Source organism: Jaculus jaculus, chromosome 6 (genome assembly GCF_020740685.1).
Source record: "Jaculus jaculus isolate mJacJac1 chromosome 6, mJacJac1.mat.Y.cur, whole genome shotgun sequence".
Classification (NCBI taxonomy): domain Eukaryota; kingdom Metazoa; phylum Chordata; class Mammalia; order Rodentia; family Dipodidae; genus Jaculus; species Jaculus jaculus.
The window spans coordinates 156,548,099-156,556,105 of record NC_059107.1 but is presented as its reverse complement, the minus strand read 5'-3'; positions in this window follow the sequence as shown (position 1 = coordinate 156,556,105).

The following is an 8,007-nucleotide window of genomic DNA, read 5'->3' as shown; positions in this document are numbered from 1 at the left end:
GGCTACATAGTGAGGACCAGGACAGCCTTGGCTACAGTGTAAGATGCTATTTCAGAAACACCAAACAAACAAGCAAAGAAAAAAATAGGAGGCTGAAGAGATGGCTTAGCAGTTAAGGCGCATGCCTGCAAAGCCTAAAGACCCTGGTTTGATTTTCCAGATCCCACATAAACCAGATGCACTGGTGGCACATGCATCCAGAGTTCGTTTGCAGTGGCTGGAGACCCTGGTGCGCCCATTCTCACTCTCTGTCTCTCTCCCTCTCTCTCTCTCTAATAAATAAATAAGTAAGTAAGTTTTTAAAAGAGGGCTGGAGAGATGGCTTAGTGGTTAAGCACTTGCCTGTGAAGCCTAAGGACCGTGGTTCAAGGCCTGATTCCCCAGGACCCACATAAGCCAGATGCACAAGGTGGCACATGCATCTGGAATTTGTTTCCAGTGGCTGGAGGTCCTGGCATGTCCATTCTTTCTCTCTCCCTCTCTCTCTCTGCCTCTTTCTTTCTTTATCTGTCACTCTCAAATAAATAAATAAAAATTTAAAAAATTTTTTAAAAACCAAAAAATAAAAATAAAAAAAACCTCCCTATAAATGCATGGGTCTTTTCCTGGAACACTATTGAGGTGATCAGGTCTTCCTCACTTAATCTTTCAATGGGACAAGCGACCTTAACTGAGTTTTCAAATGTTCAATTCACTTTGCATTTCTGGACCACATCCAATCTTACCCCACTTAATGGTCATTTCTGTATACTGCCCCATTGGGGTTATAATTTTTTTTGTTTTGTTTTCAAAGTAGGGTTTCACTGTAGCCCAGGCTGACCTGGGCTTCACCATGTAGTCTCTGGCTGGCTTTGAACTCACAATGATCTTCTTACCTTGACGTCCCAAGTGCTAGGATTCAAGGCTTGTGCCACCATGCCCTCCCAGAGGATTTTTGTGTGTGTGTGTGTGTGTGTGTGTGTGTGCCTATATTCACAATTTAAATTGACCTGTTTCTTTTCTTGGAATGTACTTGTCATGAAAAGAATTATTAGGGCTGGAGAGATGGCTCAGTGGTTAAAGGTGCTTGCTGGCAAAGCCTAATGGCCTGGATTCACTTCTCCAGGACCCACATAAAGCCAAATGCACGAAGTGACACTTGTGTCTGAAGTGTGTTTGCAGTGGCAGGTGGCAATGGCATACCCACTATCACTCTCTTTTTCTCAAATAAATATTTTTCTAAAAAAGGGGGGCACTGGCGAGATCGCTCAGTGGTTAAAGGGACTTGTTCACAAAGCCTGAAGGCCTGGGCTCAATTCCCCAGTACCTATGTAGGCCAGATGCATAAAGTGGCAAATGCATCTGGAGTTTGTTTGCAGTAGCAAAAGGCCCTGGCATGCACGCGCGCGCGCGCGCACACACACACACACACACACACACACACACACACACACACTATCTCTCTCTCCTCTTCCACCCTTGCTCTGCTTGCAGATAGGTAAATTTTTGTTTTTGGTTTTCAAGGCAGGGTCTCACTCTAGCCCAGGCTGACCTGGAATTCACTATGTAGTCTCAGGGTGGCCTCAAACTCACAGCAATCCTCCTACATCTGCTTCCTGAGTGCTGGGATTAAAGGTGTGCACCACCGTCCCCAGCTAGGTAAAACATGTTTTTAAAGAATTACAAGGTATTTGCCTCTTTTCCTATTGTGGAAAACACTGATATAAGACTGAAATTACTTTTTTAAAACAGACGAGCTGGGATGTAGCTCGGCTGAGAGAGGTTAACTTGGCACGACCTAATAAACCCTGGCCTCAGTCCCCAGCACTACCAAACCTGGGTGTGGTGGCACATATCTGTAATCACAATACTTGGCAGGTGGAGGCAGAAGGATCAGAATTTCAAGCCAGCTTGGGCTACAAGAAATGCTGTCTCAAAACAAAACACAGAGGAAGCCTACAGGGCCCATGCTGCGTCCACCAGTTGCTTTGAGTATGGAGCGGTCTCCTGCGCAGCTGCTGTCGGAGAGCTTGAAGTCCCTCCACTAACAAAGTGACTGTGGTCGGCTGTGGTCACCACTGCCTAGCCTTGGAAGGCAGCGACTCCTCCAGGATTCCAGCCTGATGCCACACAAATCAAGGAACCTGGTGTCCAGTCCAGTACATCCAGTATATGGAGCAATCTGCTTAGTGCTTATAGCTGGACTGCCCCTGACCCCACGTCACGTACATGCCCACTACGTACTTCAAAACCATCACCATCTTGAGTCCTTTTTGGCAAATTATATTTTTCTAGGAATTTATTTACCCATTACAGTTAGAATTTCAAGACAGTGTAATGCAATTATTCCAAATATTCCCACTATCTTTTTCTTTTTTTTTTTTCTTTCTTTCTTTCTTTTTTTTTTTTTTCAAGCTGTAGCTCAGGCTGACCTGGAATGCACTATGCAGTCTCGGGTGGCCTCGAATTCTCGGCGATACTCTTTTTCCTTTTTTTTTTTTTTTAATCTGTAGATTCTATGGATTTTCACTCCTGATATTAGCTAATTCTATCTTATCTATCTTTTTTTTTGTTAATTTCACCAGATCATCAAAAATTTGTCTTTTAATTTCAAAAATACCTGCAGTGCTGGAGAGATGGCTCAGAGGTTAAAGGCACTTGCTTGCTTGCAAAGTCTGACAGCCTGGGTTGGATTCCCCAGTACCCATGTAAAGCCAGATGCACAAAGTGGCACATGCATTTAGAGTTCGTGTGCAGTGGCCAGAGGCCCTGACGTGCACATTATCTCTGTCTCATCCCCACCCTCTGCTTGCAAAAAAAAAAAAAAAAAAAAAAAAAGAATAAAAATATAAAAAGGGGGAGAGGACCTGGAGGGATTGCTTAGTGGTTAAGGCACTTGCCTGCAAAGCCAAAGGACCCAGGTTCAGTTCCCCAGGACCCATGTAAGGCAGATGCACAAGATGACACATGCTTCTGGAGTTCCTTTGCAGCGGCTGAAAGCCTTGGCATGCCCATTCTCTCTCTCTCTGCCTCTTTCTTTCTCTCCCCCTCAAATAAATAAAACAACTAACAATTTAAAAATGGTTTAAAAACTAAAATAAAAGGGGGAGGGGCTGAAGAAATGGCTCAGCAATTAGGACACTTGTCTGTGAAGCCTAAGGACCCAGGTTTGATTTATGTATCCACATAAAGCCAGATGCACAAGATGGCACATGCATCTGGAGTTCATTTGCAGTGGCTGGAGGCCCTGGCATGCCCATTCTCTCTCTGTCTCTCCCTCTCTCTCCTTGAAAATATATAGCTAAAAATTTAAGAAAATATATTGAAAGCCGGGAATGGTGGTGCATGCCTTTGATCCCAACACTCAAGGGGCAGAGGCAGGAGAATCACCGTGAGCTCGAGTTCACCCTGATACTACCTAGTAAATTCCAGGTCAGCGTGAGCTACAGTGAGACCTACCTCGAAAAACCAAAAAAAAAAAAAACCACACACACACACACACACACACACACACACACACACACACACATATTGCAGATTACATTTTCCATTGCCCTTTTCTCTTGCCTTCCACATACTTCCTTGGAGCTTAGCTGCTCTTGCAGCTTCTCAAATAGGCCCTTGGCCATTGTAACAGATTAGCAGCAAGGTTGTTTTCTCTGGCAGGTAGTTGCTTAGGTACACAGTCCCAACAGAACACAGATGCCAACCTGCCCTGGCAAGACTACAAGGGAACTTCAGTGTGTGACCCAAGATGGCAATCAGGAACGACTTCCTGGTTATTCCTCCTAGGAGTTTGCACCCTCCTCCCGGACCCACAAACCTAGGTCCATATATGTCAAAAAATAAAGATGATCCTAACTGAATGTCTAACTTGCATCTCTGAGGTTACAAGAAAACCCAGTCCAAGTCCCCATGAGAATTTACCTGCTCGGGACCCCTCCCGGCTTGGGAGCGTTTGTGCTTTACTTTCCTAAGATAAATCTTTCATAACTTACCCTCTGTGTGTCTGTGTGTCAATTCTTTGCTAAGAGCAAGACAAAAGCTCTGGCGGCACTGTGTTCTAACCCCTAAGCTATCCCTGCCCAGAGCCCACAGGGATTTCATTGCTTTCAACACTCAAACAAAAACTAAAAGCCAGGGCTGGAGAGATGGCTTAGCGGTTAAGCGCTTGCCTGTGAAGCCTAAGGACCCCGGTTCGAGGCTCGGTTCCCCAGGTCCCACGTTAGCCAGATGCACAAGGGGGCGCACGCGTCTGGAGTTCGTTTGCAGTGGCTGGAGGCCCTGGCGCGCCCATTCTCTCTCTCTCTCTCCCTCTATCTGTCTTTCTCTGTGTGTCTGTCGCTCTCAACTAAATAAATTTTAAAAATGAACAAAAAAATAAAAAAAACCCAAAAAACTAAAAGCCAATCAAAATAATTTAAAAAGGGGGGGGGAAGCTGGAGGGATGGCTTAGCAGTTAAGGTGTTTGCCTGCAAAGGCAAATAACCTAGGTTCGATTTCCCAGGACCCACATTAGCTGGATGCACAAGGGGGTGCACACATCTGAAGTTCATTTGCAGTGTCTGGAGGGCCTGGTGCGTCCATTCTCTCTCCCCCTTTCTATCTGTCAAATAAATAAATAAAAATAAAATGTTTAAAAAAAACCCTAAAAGCCATAAGCTAAATACTGCCTTAGTATTAGCTCAAGGTTATATTTTTGGGGCTTATTATCAGTGGTTAAAAGGCTTATTATCAGTAGTAAAAGGCACTTGCTTGCAAAGCTTGTGAGCCAGGGTTTGATTTCCCCATACCCACAAAAAGCCAGATGCACAAAGTGGCCCATGCATCTGGAATTTTTGTGCAGTGGCAAGAGTCCATTGTGTGCCCAAGTTACACTCTCTCTCATTCACTCTCTCTGCTTGCAAATTATAAGTAAAAAAATTTTTTTTCAAGATAGGTTCAGGCTGACCTGGAATTCTCAGGGTGGCCTCAAACTCACAGGGATCCTTCTATTTCTGCCTCTCGAGTGCTGGGGTTAAAGGCGTGCACCAGCATGTCCGGGTATAAAAATATTTTTTGAAAAATATTTAATTTTTTGAGACAGGGGCTCATGTAGACCAGGCGGGTCTGAAACTCGCTGTAGCCTAGGCTAACCTTGAACTTCTGGTCCTCCTGCCTCCACCTCCCCAGTGCTGGGGTTATAGGTGTATAGGTCACTGTTCACAGCTTCTCAAGAGTTTTGAATTGTAATATTTTCATTTACATCCAGTTAAAATATTTTCTAACTTCCTATATGAATTTTGGTCCATCAATTATTGAAAAAAATATACTTGTTACTTTACAAATATATGAAGCTTTTTATGGTTTATTTTTACTTATTTATTTGAGAGCAACAGAGAGAGAGAAACAGAGAGAGATGAGTATGCCAGGGCCTCCAGCCACTGCAAAAGAACTCCAGATGCGTGTGCCCCCCATGCATCTGGCTAATGTGGGTCCTGGGAAATTAAGCCTCGAACCGGAGTCCTTAGGCTTCACAGGCAAGCGCTTCTCCAGCCCTATATGAAGCTTTTGAAGTTATCTTTTTCATCTTTGGCTTATATGTTGAGTTCAAAGAATATGCATTATGTGATTTCATGCATTGGAAATTTCTTGAGAAGAACTTTTTTTAGTAAATAGTCCATGTGTTTTGAAAAGCAGAGTATGCTGTTGTAAAAATAGTGTTCTAGAAAAGTCAAGTTTACTAATCACAGTGTCCAAAGAAATCTTACTAAATATATTTTTGCTAGTCTGTTGTTGAGAGAAGATATTACTCACTACAATTGCTGTGGATTTGTCTGTTTACTGGTGGCATTCTCTATGTCTTTTACATTTTAGTACAATAAACACCAATTTGAAATTGTTTTATCCTCTGTTGAACTGCACTGTTCATTATGAAGTAGCTTTTGTTGTTGTTGTTTTGGGACAGGGTCTCATTCTAGCCCAGATTGACTTTGAACTCACAGAGACCTTCCTACCGCAGCCTCGAAAGTGCTAAGTGGGCACAGCCTTCTTTTCTACTGTGATGGATTTCCCGATATTTAAAACAGCTGACCCAGCTTTTCTGTTAACACTTGTATGCTATTTCCCTTCTGTGCAGTTAGTTTCAACTATCTAAAATCCCTTAAATTTCAGAAACATCCGTTGTAGCCTGCAAATTGCACCTACTTGGATTTTCTTCAGTCTGATGTTTGTTATTTTGACTGCAATATCTAGTTCATTGCATTTACTGGATCATAGAACCCTTTATATTTACCATCTATTTACCCCACCAGTTTTGTATTTATTTTTCTTTCTTCTTGCCTGCCTGGGGACTGTTTGCTTTTCTCATTCTATTTTCTCCCCCTCTGATCATGGGGACAAGTATTGTTCTCATTCGTTTTGTTTGCTCTAGGGATGACAACTTGGATTCTTAACCCATCATTCTTTCCTTTCCTTCTGGGAATGTAAGGATCTTACAACATCTGAACTCCACTCACCCAAGTACAGTTGCCCTTGCGTATTTCGCCGCAATTTTTTTCCTAAAAGACATTGTTTCTGCTTTGCACGATCAATGTTCTTCATTGTTCTTCCATATTGCATCAGACCTCGGATCCCTGTCTGTTGGTCTTCCTCCTCCTCCCATTCCTGTCTTGGAATTCCCCTTAGGGAAGGGCAAACTCCTAATGTTTGCATTCGCAAACGTCGAATGTCACCCTAGTTCTGGAAACATTTTTTTTTCCCCCCCACTGGATCTACAACTCAAGGGTGGCGGTAATTTTTTTTTTTCCCCCCACGGGCCGGGATATTTCATTCCCAGTCTTCAAGTTTCCTTCGCTTTTGAAAAGTTACGTGTGAATCCAGCATTTCCCTACCACCCTGCGCCAGACACAGGTGTCTGGATTTTATCCGGACCACCGGGAGCAGAGGAAGATTTCTGTACGGTAGAGAGCGCGTTCGGTCACGGTGTGGACCAGGCTCGGGGACGCAGCTCGGCTCCGAGAGAAGGTTACGCACCAAGGCAGTGGGAGGAGGCGGGGTCGAGCATCCCTGAGTCACCGTCAGGAGGTCAGAGAGGCAGGACCAGGATCGGCTGGAATGAGGAAGAAGCGGAGGAGGGGGGGTCGGGAGGGAGGGGAAACCAGGGATGACCTCGATCTTGGCGAGGTTGAATGGGGTGCTGTAGAAAAACCGAGGCCCGGCATGGTGGCACACGCCTTTAATCCCAGCACTCGGGAGGCAGAGGTGGGAGGATCGCCTTGAGTTCGAGGCCACCCTGAGACTCCATAGTAAATTCCAGGTCCACCGGCGCCACAATGAGACACTACCTCGAAAAAAGAAAGAAAAAACTTAAAAAGGCTTAGGGACGAGTTCATCTTGGACTTCTGGATCCAAGCATTCCATAAATAGTCCAGCGCCAAGTGTGCCAAGAGCCCAGGGCGTGGCGGGAATGGTGATGGCCAGAAAGGTCCTGGCGCGCACCTGGCCTCCACCGCGGCCGCCCCGGCTCGCGTCCCAGCCGCTCCGGGGCCTCCTGGCGGCACCGCGATTCAGCACAACCGGCTAGGGCTGGGGTCGGAGGCGTGGGCCGAGGGGCATCTGTCAGGATTGCCCAAACTACGCGGGAAGGCAGAGACCCGATCCCGCGGTGCGGAATCTGGGCGATTTCCAACCTCCTGCGCCACCGGGCTCTGCGTGTCCTCGGTGGGAAATGAGACGGGCGAACTCCCCGCTCTGCTCCGGTTTCCTACCTTCCCGACCCAGCCCACACTATTTAGTTTTTGTGGGTTCGTCTTGTTGTTGTTATTTTTTTTGTTTGTTTATTTTCGAAGTAGGGTCTCACTCTACCTCAGGCTGACCTGGAATTCACTATGTAGTTTCAGTGTGGCTTCAAACTCATGGCATGTTTTTGATTTAAACAAATATTTATTTGTAAGGAGAGAAAAGGGAAAGAAAAAGAATGTGCACGCCAGGGCCTCCAGTCACTGTAAATGGACTCCAGATGCATGCACCACTTTGTGCACCTGGCTT